This window comes from Octopus bimaculoides, chromosome 16 (genome assembly GCF_046866305.1).
Source record: "Octopus bimaculoides isolate indiv1 chromosome 16, ASM4686630v1, whole genome shotgun sequence".
NCBI lineage: Eukaryota > Metazoa > Mollusca > Cephalopoda > Octopoda > Octopodidae > Octopus > Octopus bimaculoides.
Window position 1 is genome coordinate 25,255,657 of NC_142943.1, and position 24,346 is coordinate 25,280,002.

Sequence of the window (24,346 nt, forward strand, 5' to 3'; positions counted from 1 at the left end):
TAATTTGAGGGAGCTCGGCTGCTATTTCTTGGAGATCTTGTGACTGTGTAAGCGCTCTCATGTTGCGATGTCAGCATGCTTGATGGCCATGTTGGTTGGAGCCTTCAATGAATGTCTATTATTATTATTATTATTATTATTATTATTACCTGGCTATCTATTCCACTAATCTAACAAATACACTAGCGATCTCTGTCATATATCCAGTTGAGCAATAATTCATGAGCGTTTTTCTCAAATTTATTTTAAACCAAAAAAACTACAATAAATTAATCAATAATATACTCTCCGTTGTTGTTTACGACTTCCTTCTATCGTTCAGTATGTTTTTTAATGTTTCAATGTTCAATAAGTTTTTCGATAGAGATCTCCCGGTCTTGACTCAAAGAATTTGTCCAACCAAGTCCTCGATTCCACGATACACCACGCAAAGAGTTCGAAAGCAGTCGAAAGAGATGAAAATCTGACGGTGCCAAGTCTGGAGAGTATAGAGGTTGAGGCAGCACTTCCCATTCCAGTTCTTGAATCGCGACTTTGGTCATATTGACGGTGTGAGGACGGGCGTTGTTGTGTTGTAAAAGAACGCCATTTCGCCTATCCGGTCTTTTTTGCTGAATTGCTTCGTTGAGTCGGTGCAGTTGTTGAACGTAGAGTTCCGTACTGAATGTTTGGTTGCGCTCAAGAAGTTCGTAATGAATTGTACCTTCCCAGTCTCACCATACACACAACATAGTCTTTCGAGAATGAAGGCCTTGTTTTGCTCGCGGAGTCGCTTGTTTGTCGGGGCTCAGTCATTCTTTTCGCTGTTTCATATTAACGTAAAGGTACTATTTTTCATTGCCAGTGACAATGCGGTAAAGAAAACATTGGCGGCGATTGTGGAGCTTTAATGTTTGTTGTTTTCGCTCAAAGTGTGTGTGGCACCCAAGTGCCGAGTTTCTGAACCTTGCCCATTGGGTGACGGTAGTTCTATCACAATCCATTCCCTCCGCCAATTCTTTGGTCGTTTGACGAGGATTTTCGTGAAGAAGTTGATTCAATCGCTCTTCATCGAACTCAGTTGGTCGACCGGTGTGTGATCCGTCCTTGAGGTCAAAATTCCCATTTTTGAAGCACGAAAACCAACAGCAGGTGATACTTTGAGACATTACTCCTCCTCCAAACACATCACAAATCTCACGAGCAGCTTCGGCCGCCTTAACGCCTCAATTAAATGCAAAAAGCAAATGATGTCGAAAATGCTCAGTTTTGTCCATTTGACATTTCATTTTAATAATCTGAAAATACACAAAAATGAATAAAATTAAAAAATCAAAACTTCTCTTTTAAATAACATACAACATTTTGCCAAAGCGTTTTATTTCTGCGTGCATTTTAAAATTTGAATAAAACGCTCATGGATTATTCCTCAACCCAATATGATCGATTCAGTATACTAATTTGGAAGTGCATTGAAGCGGCTAAGTAGAAAAACTACTGAGAGCATTCCAAGTACATAGCGTTATCTATCGATATCAATGAGATATACGCAACCCACAAACAGAGGTCAAGGAGTTGAATCAAATAGATAGCTATTACACAATATCAGTAAGTCTACATAAATACTTAGAGGTAGCAAAAATAAACTGAATAGTTTAAGAAAACGTGAAACAGAAAGACAAAATAATAAATTACAAAGTAGAAACTAACTTCTTTGAAGAAGAATACAAAAAAAAAACGGAAAGAAAAACTACTCAAAGGTGAATATGTTGTATGACTCGTCAGAGAGGAAGGAGTCAATAGAAAAGTTAACAATGGTTCAAAAGAGGACACAAAAGAAACATTTTATTTTAGCTACACAAAATCAATGCCTAAACATTAAAAGTCCAAAAATATAAATATAGAAAGAACTAAGAAAAACTGCAGACTATGCCATAAGAAACAATTGACTGCATCATTTCTTGTTGCAGAATTTTTACAAAGACAATGCACCCTGAGACGCTACTAAATTCACAGCTACGTCCATTATTCAATATATTAACACTTTGAAGCGAAAAACTGAGAAAACAGGTATAAACACGCACTGATACATTACAATGATCCAGCTATGATAACCTTGAACACATCTGTTTAGAATGGTAAGAAGATCAATGGGAATTTACCCAGATTTCATAATCTAAGATGAGTATGAAAGTGTATGTATTGTAGATATCTCTATTCGTTTGTCGCAGCAAACGAAGTCGAAAAACTATCAAAAATCAAAGACACTTCGAAATTGAAATCAGTAAAATGTTGCACACGAGAGTAGAATCGGTTCCACTAGCAATCGATGCACTCTGTATGATAAAAGAACGTGATAAAAACAAGAAAGAAAAACTTAGTGCTTTCATCTACACACATTGTTCAAAACACGCCGTACGAAAAAAAAAAAACAACTTTTCTAAGCAAGACATTTTCAGTTCAATATCACAATTCAGGACATTTTTATACACAGTCATCTCCAACCGAAACAGACATGTACAATGCAGCACAATCACCAGTCAATAATACGACCAATATAACACATATTCTATACAATTAAGAAACGTAACATAACAATAAAATCACAAACAACGAATCATTAGTGAATGCCGCCACTTATTTCAAATACATTTGCGCTTATCTCTATATCTCAGTTTGAACTGACTTTAGAGTGTGTTCTAGAATAATTGGTCTGCTGCCAGACAGACGAAGAATGGGGATTATCTGTATAAGGAGAGGTTTGTAGGAATGTAATCTAATCTCGCTAATGAAAATGAGCTACACACAATATAGAATGTTTCAATGATTCTAAGCAGTTCAATATATTTCTGATTTAAGAGGCTTGACTTAAGATTAATATTGGCTCCATGAAGGTGTAATACATTTAGATTAATAAATTTTCATGTTCACAAACACTTTGTCATCTTCAAATATAAGGGAAATTTCACATTTAGAAAAATTTCCTTCAAAATCTTATTACATTTCCATTATGCTTCTCAAATCTCCAATATCTTTATCCACACTCATTAACAGTTTCGCAGTTCAAATCTTAATTAATTAATTAAGTAAATAATAATAATAATAATAATAATGATGATTTCTTCTTCTTCTTCTTCTTCTTCTTCTTCTTCTTCTTCTTCTTCTTCTTCTTCTTCTTCTTCTTCTTCTTCTTCTTCTTCTTCTTCTTCTTCTCATTATTATTATTATTATTATTATTATTATTATTATTATTATTATTATTATTATTATTATTATTATTATTATTTATTATTATTATTATTATTATTATTATTATTCAGTAGTTTTTTTATCTTTATCACGTGCTTTCACTGCACTACCGAGCGAAGCTCTGTGTGCCTTGAGTATTTGCTGTGGTTTGTTGTGAAGCTCTTATTGTTACTGTATTGAAAGTGTTTTACGTAGAATGTGTGCAGTGCCTAGCAGTGCTGTTTTTTGTATGTTACATATACTTGCTACTCCTGGTGTATTTGTTATGTATTTGTCTATTATTGTGGAGGCACATGGCCTCATGGTTAGAGCAGTAGACTCGTGGTCGAGGGATTGCAGGTTCGAATCTCAGACTGGGTGATGTGTCTGTTTATGAGTGAAACACCTAAGCTCCACGCGGCTCCGGCAGAAGGTAATGGCGAACCTCTGCTGACTCTTTCACTACAACTTTCTCTCAATCTTTCCTCCTGCATCTAGCAGCCCACATACGACGGACTGGCATCCCGTCCAGGTGGGAAACCTATACACCAATGAAACCGGGAAACCAGCCCTTATGAGCCAGGTATGGCTCAAGAAGGAACAAACAACAACATTTGTCGTCTATTTTTATTATTATTGATGATGATGATGATGATGATGATGAGGATCAGGTGTATGTCCGTATGCTGTGATACTTTCAGTAGTTAAGCAGTAAACGGCTTTTAATAACATGGTCCTTTAAGTGCAAACCATTCAGTAGCTACCAATGGCTATTCTGCTATGTCGGACATCTAGTTCTGATGAGTAGCAGGGAAATTTGTCAAGCATCCAGTAGTAAATTCCTAACACTGGATCAGAACACTCCAGAACTTTGACCACCTTCTGTTCCAGGTTTTCCTCAATCAGATCATCATTCACATGGTCTTCCTTCTAGTCCTTTGAGTGATCTGTCTGGAACTTTTCCAAATTTCTCAACGTGCTACATGGTCCAGGCTTCTCCTCGTGCATCTTTTGTTTGTTTTATTTTTCTCTTTCATGCTTTTTTCTCTTTTTACTACCAGTGATATCTTGCTATTCCTCTTCAACTTTCGTTTGCTTCTTATTGTCACGATATTATGCTTGGTGGCACTACTGAGAGACGGGGTCTAAGCCTCCTGGTCGTCAGGTCTTGGCACGGGGAACGAAGCAAGTTCTTCATTCATCTTCAGAACTAAAAACAGTAATGTTTTGGAACTGCTAACTACAATTTCTGGATCCTGTTGTTGCTGCTGGCCCTGTCTCTGTCCGTCTGCCTCTCTCTTTCTCTCTTTCTCTTCTGCTCCTAGGATAGTATCCAAGGGCTATTCGAATCCACGTTGTTATACAAATAAATGTAATATGAAAAATGTCCACTGTTCAATCCTCTTTTTTTTTTATCATCCCATGGTAAATAAGACAACATCTAAATGTTCCAAAGCTTAACCTTAATAATGTAGGAAAAGAATTTTTCATCAATTACAAACGTGCTAAATGTTATTCTACCACGAAATCGTTCCGATAATGTCTGTCCTCGCCAAACACATAATGTTTTTAAGTTAGGCAATTTAAATAGCATGATATTAGTCGATTACATCTAACCTCGTACTAGACTGGTTCTTTATTTTATCGACTTGCCATGATCCCGCATTCTGTCTGTCCTCACCGTTTGACAAAAAGTCCGAGGGGAAAGAAGTTGCTGGAGGTGAAGGAGAAAGAACTGGTTGTTGCTGCTGTTGGTACAGTTTCTACTCATGCTGTTATTGTGGCTGTGGTGTCGGTAGCCGTAGGACTTGATTGTCTTAGGCTTTGTGGTGAGTAAAAGATGGCTGGTGCTTGGAACCCAAGTTTTCTACTGTCTATCATAACTTGCAGTTTGGAAGCCTTTGGACAGTCTCTCTGGTTAGAGATCTTGTTCAAAATTCCCTGTTCTGCGTGATCAAGACTTCCATGTTTGTTTCATGAGAAAAAAGAATGAAAGGCAAAGTTGACCTCGACGGAATTTGAACCCAGAGCGTAAAGAGTCTGGTGGAATGCCGCTAAGCATTTTGTCCAGTGTGCTTACGGTTCTGCCAGCTCACGGTATCAATCACCTTTTGAGCGAGACTTTGAACCAGAGAGAGAGCTTTGTTTGATAAAGTTTAAGAGAATTTCCCTTTCGTTTTCCTGCAAGTTTCTATCTTCTGGTGTAAACCCCTATTCGTCATACGGCGCCATTTACTTATTTATTCATTCGTTTGTTATAAATGAAATATGCGCCAAATCCTTTTAATAATAAATTAACAAAAGAGTGCACCAGGATGTTAACCAACTGCGTGGCTTCAAAACAACAAAAATGTAGTACTAACAGAAACCAGAGGCTGTGACAGAAAATGAGAATTACAAGATCTGATGGGGTTTCCTCATAAAAACTGACTAAGTTATTGAAGCAAGAAGACCAGATATGACAACAACAACAACAACGACGACAACAACAACAGCAACAACAACAACAACAATAATAGTTTCAAATCTTGGCACAAGGTCGGCAATTTTAGAGGAGGAGGCAAGACGATCACAAAGACTCCAATGTGCAACTGGTGCTAATTTTATCGAAAGGATGAAAGACAAAGTCGACCACGGCGGGATTTGAACCTAGAACATATAGAGCCAAATAAAACGCCACTGAGCATTTTGCCCGGTGTGCTTACGATTCTCTCGCTTCCTTAACAACAATAAGAAGAATATTAATAATGATAATTATGTGAAATAGAAAGAAAGAAAGAAAGAAGGAAAGAAAGAAAGAAAGAAAGAAAGAAAGAAAGAAAGAAAGAAAGAAGGAAAGAAAGAAAGAAAGAAAGAAAGAAAGAAAGAAAGAAAGAAAGAAAGAAAGAAAGCTGTGGTATGCCCAACAATTGAATATTATTTACAGCTACAATGATCACACTGTTAGCAGCACACATCCTTTCCACGTGTAGCACCATTTCAACGTTAAGAACCTTCTAAAAGCGAGTCAGTCAGGTGAAAAGATGGTTAGCAAAGCATGACACGACAGAAGAATCAACGCTATCATAAATTGTTTTGTATGGAAGGCAGTGAATTGTTAGAAATAAGGGAGAGCGGGACTGAATGTCTCACAGGCTGATTCGTCCTCTGTCTCTCTATTCTTGAGAGGTCGAAACGGTTCACTAGGCTGTACACTTTCCCCTGCAAAGGTTTGTCTTGTGCCGTGTCATACATACACGCATACGTACATACATACATACATACATACATACATACATACATACACGCATACGTACATACATACATACATACATACATGCATACATACATATGTATATACATGCATACTTACATGTATATATACATCCGCGTGCGCATATATATATATGTATATAAATGATTTGTAAACATCTAGTCATTAAAGTGGAGAAAATTATCAGAAAAGACATTGTTATTCGTTGTTCAAACACACACACACACACACACACACACACACACATTATTCTTAAGAAAGTTATTGACAATGACTTCGAAGTTTCGGCCAGATAAGCCATCGTCAGACTGCGATGTATTAGAGACTAACTTATCAGATTAATGTAAACCTTTTATTATAAATGAACATAAAAACAAGCATTAATATACGTTTTATATATATATATATATATATATATATATATATATATATATATATATATATATATATATATATATATATATATATATATTTATATATATATACTTAATAAAAAAAACGGAGAGAAAAGAAGGAAAAAACACCAAAAATCCTACAACGCGCGGACGCGGTACTTGCAAATATATATATATATATATATATATATATATATATATATATATATATATACATATAGGATCGTTTGTAGAAAATATAAATCCGGAAAAAAAGCACACTCTAAGATGTAGAGCAGTGTATATTTTAATGGGGAAGATATAGATGATATAGAAGCCCTCGCTTCAGATCGAGTTGGATGGCGAACAAGAGTGTGGAGTGGAGTGAAAGCGTTTGAAGAGGCCAGGATGACGCAAGCAGGACTCAAGATATATTTAAGGAAAAATGTAAAGATCGAGAAGGTGAATGACAAGGACCTTTTTGTGTGCACAGTCTGTGACAGACCATGTCTGTCTCTGGTTGGCCTCAAATCTCACCTGCGAACCCATGGAAAACAAACTTCAACCAGCTATTCTGATTATATGTCTGTGCACACGTTTGAATGTGGTGTGTGCCAGAGGGCTTGCAAATCCAATGGGGGTCTTAAAAGACGTGTTAGGATCCACAATGAGCAGAACTTACCAGCAGGTATTGGTAGTACAAATCAGAGGTGCAATCTGTGTGGGTGTTTTTCAAAACATTGCCTGGTTTAAAAAGCCACATCAGACGCCATGAAAGGGCTAAGGTGTAGGTGCAGGAGGTGGTCAAACTCTGTGTAAGGAGTAAACAACCACCATATATATATATATATATATATATATATATATATAGTCAATTCAAAAATTAGCTCCAAGAAGTCATCGCCTCTAGCTAGCTATGTGACACGAAACCTGTGGAGCTAATTCACGGAAGCTTTCGTCCTAATTTTGGGACTGCCATGTTGGCTTGGCGATAACTATTAATTTCCAGTACCGCTGCCGTAGTCTCCTTTAGAGAGACTTAGAAATATTAATAACTCTATTTCTGAAAACCAGTGGATAGATTCCACTGAAATTAGATAAATAACCTTCGAACAGAGAGTCAGTAGCGCCGCCTGGCTGGAGCTTGGCTGCTCTGCATTGACAAGGGGCAACATCCTGAAACTAGTCTAGTCTGCAGATGCCAAACCAGCAAGGGGAAGCTGCTGACCTCCCCTGTTCGAAGGTTATAAAGGACACAAGTTTCGTGTGTCGCATAGCTAGCTAGAGGCGATGGCTTCTTGGAGCTAATTCACGGCAGCTTTCGTCCTAATTTTGGGACTGCCATGTTGGCTTGGCGATAACTATTAATTTTATATATATATATATATACGGTGTTGCTGAGTGCAGCTTGGCAGAGCTAACTCTCAAAACTGCACCCTCACTATTCCAAATTCTCTTCTGGCAAGGCAGGAAATCCCTTGCCAGGTTGGTTTATGTGCCTTTTCCACTTGAGCCGCCGACATGGCTGTTACTGAGCATGTCCCGTAAATCATTGTCCTTTCATTCCTTTCCTCCAAAACCTCTTTGGGGAGAACACCTTCACTTCGTTCCCTTCCCCTGCAGTCATTTCCTTGAATTTACTCAACTCCTCCAGACACACGTCCTCTCCTCCTTCCCTCGCCGCCTCTGCACAATTCTTTGTCTCTATTACTTCGTCAACTCTCTTCAGATCCTCCACCAATATATATATATATATATATATATATATATATGTATGTATGTATGTATGTGTGTGTCTGTTTGTCTCCCCAACATCGCTTGACAATCGATGCTGGTGTGTTTACGTCCCCGTAACGTAGCGGTTCGGCAAAGAGATCGATAGAATAAGTACTAGGCTTACAAAGAATAAGTCCTGGGGTCGATTTGCTTGATTAAAGGTGGTGCTCCAGCATGGCCATAGTCAAATGACTGAAACAAGTAAAAGAGAGTACATATACATATAGAATATTAGGGGTTTAGTTCACTGCTTATTTAAACGAATAGGTACGCTGTATAAATGCTATTATTGGTCGTCCGTTAGGTTCCAAGTTCACAGCTGAGGCTGGAGCGAGGGTATTTGGCTTCCGAGTTAGCAGCAATACATTTGAGGAAAAGGACACCAAGAACCAAGGCAGGACTAGTATCTCAAATCATTTAGAATATTTAATCAGAGTAAGGTGAATTTGAAGTAATTAATTAGTTAATTAATTAATTATTGGATGTCTTACAGCTGTTTCCGGGATGTCTCAAGTGATAACTTAGCATCTCCATACACTGGGTATTCAGTCATTAGAGACAAGGTGAGTCTGTATGAAAGTTGTAGACAGGGAATTCACAGTTTAGAAAGGAATAGAATAGTAGATAGAAGAATAAAGAGTAAAACAGTAGACAGAAGAATACAAGAGAATAAAGTTCACAGCTCTTCTTCAAGAGGGTATGGAGGTTGGTCCGAACTTCCGTGAAGGTATAGATCCTTAAGTATAATCCCTGGTAAATCCAGACAGTATTTTGGCAGTATTTTGAATGTTGCGTTCATATTGAAGGAATATATTATGTGGTTAGCTAGTAAGAAAATGGTCTACGTGAGAAGGACTGACATCATGATAGACAGATAGGGGTTGTTAGTGAGGAAAGAGAAGAGAGAAGAGAGAGAAAAAGTAATGGGATAGGAGCGGGAAAGAATGAATGAGAGCGAAAGTAAAATAAAATCAAAAATCAAAAGTAAAAAATAAAGATAAGATGCCAGTATTATTCGTTAGGGTCTCTTCGGGGTGAGAGGTCAAGCGTTAAGGCTTCGGTAAAGTGGAGGGGGAAGGCATTTATGACTATATATATATATATATATATATATATATATATTGATAGAAAAGGCAACAAAAGAAAGAAAGAGACCTCGATATTATGTAAATAGAGGAATTTATCTGTAAAAATGTGGCTACCGAATAATTGTCACATTTTTACAGGTATATATATATATATATATATATATATATATATGCGACGGGATTCTTTTAGTTTCCATCTCTAAATCCACTCACAAGGCTTTAGTCATCCCGGGGCTATATCACAAGACGTTCAGGTAAAGTGCCGCACAGTGTAACTGAACCTAAGACCACATTGTTGGGCAGAAAGCTTCTTAACCACCCAACGAATACTTTAAATGCTTGGAAAATACAGAACATGACTAAACGTGTGCTGAGACCACAAGTACCCAGTACTTTCATGTTGGTGTGATCGAACAGTCAGTCGAAAGGCACACCCTGCGATCGATATAATGAAGAAAATGCTCGATGAAACGATCAAGATAGAGAAAACTACTCTTCAACAAATTCGAGTACACTGATGTTAATGATACAACGCATATGCTCAGTTTTATTGGTGTGGAAGACGGCAGTGTTAAAGGGACGAGTGTGACCTTTAGAATATAGAGACGAATATGACCTTTAGGATAGAGAGCCTGTATGTAATATTCGTATTTTTAATTTGACCGTTTATTTAAGGAGGGCAGGGCAGCATCCATGATACTTCGTTTTTCGAGCGTCGCCAAATGTAGTGTGAGAAAGGGAGCAAGTCAGCTTCAAACCGGGGACCTAACCCGAATGCCTGCAATAAAGCGAACTGCTGCTAAAAGCATCCAAGAACCAGGTAGTGAATTAAACCGTGTGAAGGATTAACTCCTCCACCCGATAAATCAGAAGGAAAAGAACTGGAATAGATACCGTGAGGCATCGTTCGACGCTGTCCTGGACTCGATCCTGAAAGAATAAAAGATAATAACTGAAGCAGGTGAATTTTGAATCCAGAGAGCAGACAGCCAGAACATATACAAGTCACTTTGTCCTTCTTTCTAATGACACTGCTAGTTAGTTCCACCAGCTAGAAAGAGCAGTCAAATCCCATTCGAATTACACGTTCGGAAATCTCACTCGAATTATACGTTCAGAAACCTGGCCCTGGTTTACATGCACTGAGGTTAAAGACGGGATGACTACAGCTAAAAAGCCTCTTGATCATAGGTATACCCAATCAGGATTGACTTACGACAAACACCAACGTTGTCAAGACTAAAAGCGTTGTCAAGACTAAAAGTGTTTAGTCACTGAGGTGGCCATCCAGACAGATTAGGCCTGGCCAACGGAGTTTGTCTCTTAATATATGAAATTGCAGCTGACATCGATTTTGTGGTTGTAGCTGTCGCTATTGGGTGTATGTGCGTGTGTGTGTATTTGTGTGTATGTATATATATATATATATATATAGACAATGTTAATTCTCTCTCTCTATATATATATATGAAATCGTGTGTTTTCATGTCTAGACTTACACACATCTTCCCAACCCAACTTGCACCGAAGCACTCAACCTCTACACTGAATCTCCACATTACATGCTAATCTTTTCACATACAATAAATAAAACTGTCCTCCATGCACTACCACAGCACGCCACCAGCAACAACAACAACAACTACCACTACTACTACTACTACTACTACTACTACATCATCATCATCACAGTCACTGTTACGACTCCTATCACTGTTATATGCAATAACGCCGATAATCCAGGTGCCGGATTACAGGATTACGAGATTAAAGAATTAAAATGGGGAGACACACACACACACACACACACACACACACACACACACACACACACACACACACACACACACAATTCCTCTCTCTCCCTCTCGCTTACTCACTCTTTCTCTCCCTTTCTCTTTTTCTTTCTCTCTCTCTCTCTCTCTGTCTCTCTCTTTAACACATATACACACATCAAATACGCTCACATACAAACAAACGGACAAATTCACAACTATATACACACGTTTCAGCACTAGCACAGATATATTTAAATATGTATATACACACATACATACACATATATTTATATATACACACGAAAGGTATATACATGATGTATGTTTACGTATATGTGTATGACCGTTCAAGTATGATTTCATAGAAACAGATATTAAATATGCATACACACACACACGCACGCACGCACGCACACACGCCCGCCCGCATGCGCGCCTTCAAAACACAGACAAGTCCAAATTTGAGGATTTGGGGACATTCGTAAATCAGCATGAAAGAAATATTCTACTTCTAGTAACGTGGAGCCATCAAATGAATGGGTGAAAAGTAAAAATAGGAATTTTGAAAGAAGTGTCTGTAAAATTACTTATTAAACAAGGAATTACTGGTGCGCGAGGTCCATCAGAATAAAATAGTAAACGAAGGAGTCCACAGGTAAAACACAGTTGAGGACAATTGCAGTAAATAATCCAATGCCTTATTACCCGACACTCATTACTGCAGCTTGTACCTCACCTTGATTTGTTGTTCACCTTCAGAGTTAATTAAAACGGCGAAAAAGCACAGCTAGTTGTGTATTAGAATATGGCCAAAGTATGTAAAAGAACATATGGGCGTGATGTCGCTTGCTTTCACAAATTGTTGTTGTTGCTGTTGTTTTGTTGTTGTTTAGTCATAGGCCAAACTTGATCGAGCAGACTTATGATCAACAGGAGGCTGAGTGTGATGTAAAGGATGTTTTCGGCGGTTATTTCTAAGGAGGTCGAGTAACCGTGTAAGAGACTTTTTCTTTTACTTGTGTTTTGCCGTTGTGGTTGTCGCTGCTGCTGCTGCTGCTGCTGTTGTCGTTGTTGTTGTTTAGCTCCGTATGAGTCCTGATCACGCATTTTTAGAATAATCAAAGGTATTCTAGCTGTATATACCTTTTTTTAAAAAAAAACAGTACATCTAGAATTACATTATGCAATGTATCATTCTTCGTTATTTTGCTACTTTTTCTAGTGAGTCAGGCGACTCTGTATAGTCTCCCTCTTCGGCTCTGTCTATCCTAGCTCAAGTTCTAATTTGAAGCCCAGTGATGTGTCTCACCATTATTACATAGAAATAGCTGCTATATCAACATCATTAACCCCTCATATCATTGCACAGCAACAGAATTATTGTATGGAGTTTTTTACCATCTAGGAAAAAGGTGTTGCAATACCTTTGCTCCATGACCAAGTCTTCACCTTCTTGTCTGCATCGTGACTATCACCAGAATCTATAGAAATGGACTGGATAGCACAGAGAACGCAATGTATCTGGACCGTCGCTGCTTTACAAGCGATTCATCACTGCATGTTGGAGTGTTCACAGTGCTCCTCGAGTGTCCAGCCTAACTCTGGTCGATCAGAGTTAACCTGTTAAACAACACCGCCATACCATCGCTTCACTGTCATCTTGTAATTTTATTCTCCTTCAGATATTGTCGGCTTGTTTCTTCTGTATATTTGGCCATTTTAAAGATGATAAGGTCATACTTGATGAAGGTTTAGCTGCAATTTCTTGCAGGTCGAGAACTTACCTTGAAGCTTCTCCGAATTTGTAAATGCACCTCATCATTCGGTCGACTACTCGTGAATCAAAGGGCAGTTCGATCAAGAATGATCTGGAGTTAAAGAATCACAAACTTAGTACCCTTAAAATGGATAAATATACTGAATAAAACCATTCCAACTATTTAAGAATACAAAAAGTTCTATATTTTCGGAGATTTCTTGATTTGGCAAAATTTCCTTTGCAATTTTGCCGCTATCAAAAGTTAATTACTGCTTCAGAAGCTTTCTTTACTTTCTTCTAGCATCTCTCTCTCTCTCTCTCTCTCTCTCTCTCTCTCTCTCTCTCTCTCCTTCACTCACTCATTCAATGTGCGTAAGCGCGTGCGCCTGTGCATGTGTGTGCGTGCGCGCACAAGTGTGTACGAAGATGTACATGTATGCGCCATTTTATCTGTTATTTCTAAATTAATATTTGGTTCTGGCTACGTTACGGTCTCATACACCAAATTAGCAATAATCTAATTTCAATAGAAACTAATTTTGTTTCATTTTTTTCTCTGTCTTTGTTTATCATCGTGACTGCTCGTCATTACTCAAGCAGCTAATGATGCTCACACCACCATATTGAACAATATCGCCGGAGGGTCCGGAAATTGTGATGATATTTGATCGGCAACTGATGGGAGGAATGAGTGTGTTTACATCGGTTTTTTTTTGTCGTCTCTCTGCCCCATCTTTTTTTGCTCATACCTACATACACGCGCACACATAAGCAATATTATTAGACACGTATATAATATTGTGTATACATATATATATGAGCCATAGGCGAAGCAACCACGTGCATAAATATAAACAAACTTTTTTTTATAAGCGCCGAAATGTGTATATATAAAGACAAATAAGATGATGATTTATTTTCGAATAAGAACGGCAAATTACTCTTACAAAACGGAAAAATTTGTCAGCAGCCAGCTACGGAACAAATTTTCCCGCTGAGTAAGGGTAATTTATCCAATAATTCTACCGTTCTTACGGCATCTCTGTGTTCGAAAGAAAATTATAATCTTATTTGTATATATACACAGGCATGGCAGAAGTAAATAGACACCCCATAAAACATCGTTTTATGTTTATTCTAATTTGTAAATGTATATATTTATTATTAATTGACTTTTTATATTTCAGGTTCCATATGTAACTGCTTAATAATACCATGTACAAAAGAAGGCTTGGAACTGTTTGAATTTCAAAGAAGCCATATTGTGGGTCATTCTGAAGGTGGACATAGTCAGTATAAAATCGCAGAAAATTTTGGGATCCCACTGTCTGCAGTTAATAGAGTGATTGTGCAATTCATCAGAGTAGAAGTTCACATCGTCTCACCCAGAGCAGCCAGGAGCCTCTGACAGGACCCTTCTCTTTGTTAAGAGAAGTGTGGATGATAATCCTCGTCGCAAGGCTTTTGACATAGCAGAACAAGTTGATGTCAGTCCTAGCACAGCTGTCAGGTATCTCCACAAAATTGGTTACTATGGCAGAGCAGCAAGAAGGAAGCCACTTCTTCGACCAGCCAGCATCAAGCGGAGAAAAGTTTGCGCTAGTGAGATGGTAGAGAGGCCACTACATTTTGGGACACTGTCATATTCTCTGATGAGTCCAGATTTGCTGCATTTCCTGACAGTGATCGAGTGTGGGTCTGGAGACTCTGTGATCAAGAATTTGATGTGAAAAGATTGCAGCCAACAATGAAACACGGCAAATATTCTGTGATGGCTTGAAGAGCAATTTGGAGCAATGGTTGATCAGAGCTGGTGTAGTGTGAAGGAAGCATAAACTCAGATAAATGTTTTCATAATGCAGAAAGGATTCCTTCCAATCCTCTCCAGTAGTGAAATGATTAAAGAAGACTCTTTATTTATGGAAAATGAGGCTCCTTGTCACACGGCTAAAATGACCCAAGATTGACTGGAAGAGAATGGCATTAAAAACTTCCATAGCCAAGCCAGTCACCAAATATGGATCTTATCGAATACCTCTGTTCGTAAAAAGAACAAAAAACAACATTCCTAAAGCCTGATCTTTTGAGATTACTGCGTGAAACTTGGCAAGAAATTCCTCTAGAGAATATTCATCATCTGATCAGTAGCATGCCTAATAGGGTCCTTGCATTGAAAAATGCAAAGGCTATGTCTACTAAATATTAGATATTCACATTATAATAATTAATAAATAATTTGAATCTCAGATTTAAATAAATTTTAATGATTATAAGGGCATCTATTTATTTCTGTCATATCTGTGTGTGTGTGTGTGTGTGTGTGTGTGTGTGTGCGCGCGTGTATATATATGTGTGTATGTGTTTATATATATATATATATATATATATATATATAAATATTAAATAGTGCAATACAGTAGTGGTGCTTCCCAGTAAAGCAAAGCACCGTCAAGTTAAAGTATAAATAACATAGTGGTACAACAATGCACCAATATTTTTTATGTTCGCCGCCCGATAACATTTTGCCAGTGTATATATATACAGTGAAGCTTTACTATAGTGTTGTATATTATTGACTGGTATTTCTAGTAAATATTGGTGCGTTGTTGTGCCACTATCTTCTATATATATACGATATATGATATATTATATGAATTATATATATACATATATATATATATATATATATATATATATATATATATATATATATAAGATATATAATATGAATTATATATATATATATATATATATATATATATATATGTAAATGAAACATTCAAACGCTGAGATTTGAAGTTAGATGTCACTACTGTTCATATCATCTGTGGATAAATTCTAAATTTAATGATATCACCAGTAGTGGCATGGGTGGAACGCAGTTGTAATAGCTTTAAACAGCTATGAATTATAAATTTGCACGAAGCGTAATGATGCATAATAAGCATCTACATGCTAGAAATAAGAGCTAAGTCTTAAATTAATCAACCGTAGCGCACCAATATAACAGAGAAAAACAGTATGCGAGGAAAACAGAAATAATTAAAACATTTAACAGCACAAATAAAAATATTATGCAATTAGGGATATCCATAAACCAGGCTTCGGCTTTTGGGTATTTAACTCTGAGCCTCGTCAGAGAAAAATAGGAGAGAATAGTGGAAGAGGAGGAGGTAAAAGAATAAGAGAGATAAAGAGAGAAAAATGAAAGAGTAAAAAGATCGTATAGAGTGCGCATCAGAATTATTAAAATAAAACTTACTTGGAAGAGGATGAGTGGCGTTCAATCATATAATAATACGAATAATATATATACATATATATATGTATATATATATATATATATATATATATATATACATATATATATATATATATATATATATATAGGCATATATATAGGTATATATATATACGTATATGTACATACATCTATATGTATATATATATATATATATATATATATATATATATATATATATATATATATATATATATATATATATATATATATATACATATATATATATATACATATATATATATATACATATATATATATATATATATATATATATATATATATATATATATATATATATATATATATATATATATATATATATATATATATATATATATATATATATATATATATACTGTTTGAAGAGTATTGTGGAAAACAAACCCCGTTCGAAGGCTTCTGACATTGCAAAACAATTAGAAGTTAGTCCAAGAACGTGTGTTACATATCTGCATAAGCTTGGGTATTATGGACAAGCAGCTAGAAGAAAACCTCTCCTTCAATCAATTAATATCATGAAAAAAAGAAAAAAGAAATGGGCTAAGGAGTTGTCAGAAAAATCCAGTTCATTTTGGGATAGAGTGATTTTTTCAGCTGAATTCAGATTTGCCTTATTTTCAGACAGTAGACGTGTTTGGGTCTGGAGGCTTCCCAATCATGAATTTGATTTGAAACGACTCCAACCAACTGTGAAACATGACGGTATCTCTGTAATGATATAGGGAGCTGTCACTAGCAATGGTCGTTCTGAGCTGATCGAATGTGTTGGAACCATAAACTCTGAAAAACATATCGAAACACTTAAGCAAGGACTACTTCCGATGTATTCACAGGATAACATAATGAAAAATGAATTTTTATTCATGGAAGATGGGGATTCATGCCACACAGCGAAAAGGAATCAACAATGGCTGACTGAAAATGGGATCAAAAAGCTTCCTTGGCCGAGGCAATCTCCTAACATGAACCCAATTGAAAATCTTTGGAGTATATTAGATAGAGATATACGAAAAACTCGACAGATACCTAAATCTAAAGATGAACTGTTTCGACTGCTGCGTGGAAGTGGGCGGAAATTCCACCAGAGACAATCACAAAGCTCATCAGTTTAATGCCAAAAAGAGTTTCTGAATTAAAAACTGCAAAGGGAATGACAACTAAATATTAAAGTATGTAGTCCTACCTATCGATTACATTTCAATTGTTCGCTTTGCGTATTAAATAAAAGATTTTGAAAAGTAAAGGTGTCAATTTACTTCCTGCATGACTGTATATATATATATATATATATATATATATATATATATATATATAAAATTAAAATAAGCAACAGAATATCAAGTAGTAATGCAGTACGACCGTTTCAAGCGGCTCCATTTACTTGAACAATGAAATCATTTCATCAATTTAAACGCAATGCTATCTTCAGCTGAACAAGTAAATAAATGGATTTTAACAAGTTTTCGCTATTTTAGATAAGAATAGACTATAACTTCTAAGAATCGTATGGGGCGTAGTTGGCTCCTGGATTCTAAGGGATGTAATTCATTTCTAATTCATTTATTTTCTTTATCAATTACTAAATCTGAGACTAGCAGACTGTGTCTATTTTAAATAAAAGACAAGAGTGAGTTGACAGCTCATGGCTAGGTATCATCATAAATATTATCATATGTATCCCTTTCCCCAGGGAGGAAATAAGATATTAGGAGTAGTCAGTTGGATATATGTAACTATCTATGAAAAGAGACATATGTATATTTACATACATACATACATACATATATATATATATATATATATATATATATATATATATATATATATATATATATATACATATATATATATATATATAAACGCGCGCGCGCACACACACAGAGATATATATATATATATATATATATATATATATATATATATATATATATATATATATATATATATATATATATATATATATATATATATATATATATATCTAGATATATATATTTATGCATGTATATTTAAAAAAAAAAATTTTTTTTTATATAGTTTCAGCTTAGAGCTGCGGCCATGCTGATGCACCACCGTGTATATGTATATATCAATACACATACATACATACATACATACATACATACATACAGACAGACAGACATACACACATACACGCACACTCTTACTCAAATCCTGACAAATGTTAATCGGTGTAATGAGTCCTCTTAGTTGTTTTGACTGTAGAAAAGCCGCTCATCGTAGCATTAGGAAAATGTCTAGGCTGTCATGCTTATCAAATCCCAAACATTCAACATAATTGCTGCACACTTACACACACACACACACACACACGTACGCATGCACACACGTACGCATGCACACACGCACGCATGCACACACTCATGCATGCACAGACGCACACAAGGTCACACGCACACTAATATATATTTACGTATACTTTTACTGAGTGTGTGTATATGTGCGTTGTGTGCGTATATATATATATATATATATATATATATATATATATATATATATATATATATACATATATACATACATACACTCACACACATATATACATAAATGAATATATCTTTATATATATATATATATATGTAGATATCTATCTATCTATCTATCTATCTATCTATCTATCTATCTATCTATATATATATATATATATATATATATATATATATATATATATATATATATATATTGAGACCTCGTTGTCTCCTCTTCTGATTGAAGGAATGTTGGCATATATTACCATTTCTTAATGATGGGCAAGACCAATATACAGCGCCCTTTTATCACAGAGCTATAGTGATAGTTGCCCAGGGGGACCATACGAGTCTGGGGTCCTAATTCTGCTCTATAAATGTTATGGCTGGCTGTCAATTCGTAAATACAATAGGGTCCTGTGCACTGATTTGCCGGGGTGGGGGTTATAATACTGGTTACCTTAACTTAGCGGTTCGGTAAGAGACACCGATAGAATAAATATCAGACTTAAAAAGAAAACAAGAACTGGGATGGAGTAGTTCGACTAAAATTCCCCAAGGTGATGCCCCAGCATGGCTGCAGTCATGGAAGAAGTAAAAGATAAAATATAACACTTTCCTATTTAGCCTTGTTCTCTGTGTGCCATGTAGTGCATCGCGATTTTTCCCAGATCTACGCGCTAGCAGGTGTTGCACTTGTATAACCAATATCACAGAAGTTTACAATTTTCACTTTTATTATCGATTTTATAGATCACACTAGGCATTAGTAGCTTCTTTGTAAGTTTACATGTTTTTTACTGATAAGGGCTTCAAATTTAGCGTTTCTACAACATATTATAGGATGTAATTTATTGATTAGCGTAATGCATTTTCTGCATTGTTGATTTTCGTACTGTTTTACGAAAGTTTTAATGTTTCCCTCTGTACTGCAGCCAATATGCATTTGATATGCATCATACATTCTGTGCATGGTTAGTGGTTTCTATACGTGTGGCGTGATATATTTTCTGCTTTGCATTTGTGTGTATACAGCATGATGGTATCAACGGTAGGAGCAGAATTTTTTTTTAATGAGGTAGGAAGGAAAATAATCGGGTTACATGTTTAATATATACATGATTAACTGCTGTGTGTTTCGCTGTTACCAATGTTTTGAATGGGCAAAAAGAAGGTATTCAACGGAGCTTTATGCATTATAATGCAAAACTAATCTGAGTCTCTTATTTCTTGTATTTTTTTCAAAGCCAATGCTAAAAGGATTTATTTCTCTGATGCTACAGTTTCAACTGTAGACTATTTGCATTCTTTTTCAAGCTTGTGATAATCAAGTGTATTTTCTTCTGTTTCTGAATTATATGATAATATTTATATTACATATATATGTATATGTATATGATTGATGTTAAAATAAAATGACATCGTTATAATTCCTCTTGATATCTTCAGATGATATTTGATTCCGGTATATTAGTCCTCACGAAAGGCAGTTACTATTGAAAAGATAGGACAATGTGTTACTGCACTTCTATTTTGGTGCTGCATTTGACTTATTCCTAAAAATATTCCTAGATTCGAATTACCAGAGTAGCTATGATTTCCATAGACCTATAGTTATCTTTACTCTGTTGTTGCTATTATCAAATGCATTCCATCTGTGACTGTCCTGTCATTTCAAGAGTATTTCGGACTTCATTTATATAATGCATCTATTCCTTATTCAAGATCATCGAGTCTCTCTCTCTCCCTCCTTCTCCCGCCATTCTCATATTAATCTTATGGCCCATGCTCCTCCCAGTGAGTCGGTGTCGTCTGTCGTCACTCATATTGTGTTAACTCCTACCTCCGTCCCTCGCACTACTCACTACACAGAGTCCTATCTCAAAACTCTGGACTTCCTTCGTTGCATCTGCCAACTTGCAACAGTTCTAGTGAAACGAGAATGGTATCAATGCTGGAGAGTCCCGGAGAGCCCACGAAGGCCACGCGGGTAACCTCTTCCTCTAAAAACAAGTGCTTACAAAAAGCTAGGATCATATCCCTGGACTAAGATTTCATTCAATCGGCCATTTTGTTAACTCTACACACATATGTGACATGTGATTATTGTTATTTAGCCCAGAGGTTGACCTGCTCATGGCAGATCTACACCCAAAGGCGTTCCAGCCGTGCCACTAGGTTTCTTATATCTAGAACTACATTCACCACTAAGCCCTCCCTTTTTAGATAGTATATAGTGTGACAAGATGAAGATTTCAGGTTAATTTTGTACCTGGATGGTTAACCATGTACATGCTCCCTCGTCGGATTGCAATTTGTAGCTATTTTTAAATTTTTAATTTCATTCTTCCATAAGAAACCACAGATGGTCGGCAGGCAGCACACATGGAACTTGTCAGGGCCGTTTATGTGTAACCTGCATGGTTTTTAAATTTTCGCAACATTGACAATATCATCATCTTCTTTTTCTTTTCTTTGACGTCTAGTTTGGGTCTTAAGCACTGCAATCTCTTTCCTGTATAATAAGGCAGCAAAACCCCTGTCAAATGCCAAGCTGATTGTGATATATATGTGCTAATAATTCGTTGTGACATGCAGCCTCCTCTCTTTACGAAAGAAGATAAAGGAGTGAACAGCTTTCAATAGCCAATGCCTGACAAACGAAATAGATCCCACTTCCGGATACTGTAAGTCCGGCGGTGCTCGTATAACATAGGATATGAATGTACCAGGGTGTGGTTGTGTTGGTGATGAATTTAAACAACATGGATATTAGAGTAGGAGTTATGTCTATGCTTTGGTTGTCAACAAGTGCGTTATAAAAAAAAACAACATCCTTTACACAAGGTTTATGTATTTTGCAGCACTATACAATTGTAGCAAGTAATTTTAGAAGCGAAACATTTGGATCACACGTTTCATGTACTCTGTCACCTTGAATAAATACAGCTTATGATTAGTTCTGACGACAGAAGTGGAAACAGAAGTCAGTTGAGAGAACTTCCGAAAATGGCGACCAAAATAATTTTATTCACGTTAATATGAATCGTGTTCAAATCTTGTCATTCTTTTAAGTTCTTGTAATTTATTTCATAATATATTCATTGTACCTGTCACACATCTCCAATTAACTTTCTTTATTAGTCTACACTAATTGAGTCTTTTATGACAATTTTTTTTTTGCTGTTTATTGTAAACTATTAAATGTTGCAGAATTGGAAAGGAATCTTGTCAAAGATAAAAATAAATAAATAAATTACGAATTGATAACAGGGCTTCAATTAAATAGAAAGAAATGGTTTGTGAAGAATGAGAAAATGTAGAAACAAACAAACAAACAAAAAACAAGACAGGCGGGAGTGGGTCGAATATAGGAGTAAGAGTAACGGACAAAGACAAAGAAGAGAATGAGAAAGACAAAGACAAAAATAATGAGAGACGAAAGAAAGGTGAGAAGAAAATGAATGAAAGGAGAGAAAGAAAGATTGTCCATATTTCAGTAAATGCTGAGTTTATTAAATATGGATCGTAATAAATGAAACACTAGAAAATAAAGAATATATTATTTTCTACTCTAGGTACAAGGCCCGAAATTTTTAGGGAGGGGCAGTCGATTAGACCCCAGTACGCAACTGGTACTTAATTTATCAATCCCGAAAGGATGAAAGCCGACCTCGGCGGAATTTGAACACAGAATGTAAAAACAGACCAAATACCGTTAAGCATGTCACCCGGCGTGCTAACGTTTCTGCAGAAAAAAAAAGAATATATTAAATAAAGATGGTAGCAAATATAGTCAATATGGAGTATGATAGATATAGACTGTAATAAATGTCGACTATAATCAAATATAGATTGTAGTAAACCTAGAGAATAGTAAATATAAACTGCACTAAATACAGAACGTAGTATTTGTAGACTTTAATAAATATAAGTTGCAGGAAATATAAACTATATTGGCGCATGCGTGGCTGTGTGGTAAGAAGTTTGATTTCGGGTTCAGTCCCACTGCATGGCACGTTGGGCATGTGTCTTCTACTATGGCCCGGGGCTGACCAAAGCCTTGTATATATATATATATATATATATATATATATATATATATATATATATATATATATATATATATATATATATATTGGAAGCTTTGGAGGTGATGTACAGGAATTATATATTAGAAAAAAATAATAAGGTAGTCAGGTATCTTGTACATTTACAGATTTTTATTAATATGTCACATGTTTTTATAAATATTAGCGCTTGCATCTATTGTTGTAGAATCTCCAGATATGTATGTATGTATGTACGTACGTAAGTACGTATGTATGTCTGAATGTACGTACGTAAGTACGTATGTATGTATGAATGTACGTACGTATGTGCGTTCGTACGTATGTATGTATGAATGCAAGTATGTATGCATATATTCAGACATATATATATATGTATGCATGCATGTATGTACATGCACACACACACACACACACACACACACACACACACACACACACACACACACACACACACACACACACACTCGCACACACGCCCGCTCGCAAATACACAAACATTAAGAAGGTGGGAGAGAGAGAGCGTTGGTACTGTTGCTTTTAACGGTAATGAAATGGCCTCTTAATTACTAACGAGATCAATTACCACTGTCATTCATCATAAATTTATTTATTTGCGATATGGATTAGCTTAAGCCGAAGTCTGGCTTTGTTTATTGTTATAACTACATCCCACCTTCGTCTTGATCACGTCAGAACTATTGCACTGCAAGCCAACTCGAGTCTCCAGGCCGCTGTTTGGCGACCAACTCTCCCTCGACGATCACGAAAAAAAGGAAAACAAATGACAGGCTGCATTTTGTTAGTCATTGATGTAGCAAAAGTCGAGATGGACATGGTAGGAATGACTGATCATAGACTGTGGCATGCGAGTTGATCTGGTGCCAAAGAAAACATGTGACCCCAAGGTATCCTGTAATCAGGGTCGGGGAGGTTGGGGAGCGAGAGAAATTTGGAAAATGAAAACATTTAGGCCAAGGAAAGAAAAGTACTCTCTTAAAATTCAAGGGAACCTGTGATAATTTTATTTATCTATTTATTTGTTTATTTTAGAGAGGGACTCAGCAAACAGCAATGGGTCTCTTTTCCGCCTCTGGGACTCCAAACAGATGTACCAGTTGAACTCCCTCAACCCATCATACCTTTTACAAATTCTTACCCTTCCTTCTAATGTTAACCCCCGACCAGTAAGTACTCCCTAATACCACTGCCATACGGGTAAATCGAGTGACGTCTTATACAATTATT

General features: G+C 36.2%; 1 long non-coding RNA gene across 1 annotated transcript in view; it reads right to left on the bottom strand.

Moving 5' to 3' along the window:
- Positions 1 to 226: 226 nt before the first annotated feature.
- The window catches only part of LOC128249703 (uncharacterized), a 28,857-nt gene continuing 4,737 nt past the window's right edge, over positions 227 to 24,346 (bottom strand). Inside the window, exon 2 of the long non-coding RNA XR_008265824.2 lies at positions 227 to 1,277. This is a non-coding gene — a long non-coding RNA (uncharacterized LOC128249703). The remainder of the gene's footprint in view (positions 1,278 to 24,346) is intronic.